Genomic DNA, 317 nt, shown 5'->3' with positions numbered 1-317 from the left:
CGACTTGATGTAAGCCAACACTTTTCCTACCTTGTGAATTTCTACCATTCTTGGATGATACTGTTCTATGCAAAGAATTTTCACTCATGCTCTTATAAAGATGCCAGACGTCATCCTCATGCCTATCAATGTATGAGCCACCCATAGAAGCATCAACCATGCCTTTGTAATTGTCCGATAATCTCTCAAAGAAATATTGAACTAATTGCCATTTGGGCATGTCATGATGTGGACACTTCCTAAACAATTCATTGAAGTGTTCCCATGCCTCATGAAATGTTTCTCCATCCCAATGTGAAAATTCTCGAATTGAGGTT

At 38.8% G+C, this 317-nt stretch overlaps 1 pseudogene; it reads left to right on the top strand.

Moving 5' to 3' along the window:
* The first annotated feature begins 218 nt into the window (after positions 1–218).
* Positions 219–317, top strand: LOC132280497 (small nucleolar RNA R71; annotated as a pseudogene).

This window comes from Cornus florida, unplaced genomic scaffold (genome assembly GCF_030987335.1).
Source record: "Cornus florida cultivar Cherokee Brave unplaced genomic scaffold, ASM3098733v1 CherokeeBrave_3.0.0_Hap2_Chr10, whole genome shotgun sequence".
NCBI classification, from domain to species: domain Eukaryota; kingdom Viridiplantae; phylum Streptophyta; class Magnoliopsida; order Cornales; family Cornaceae; genus Cornus; species Cornus florida.
This window is presented reverse-complemented; position numbering and strand designations above follow the sequence as displayed.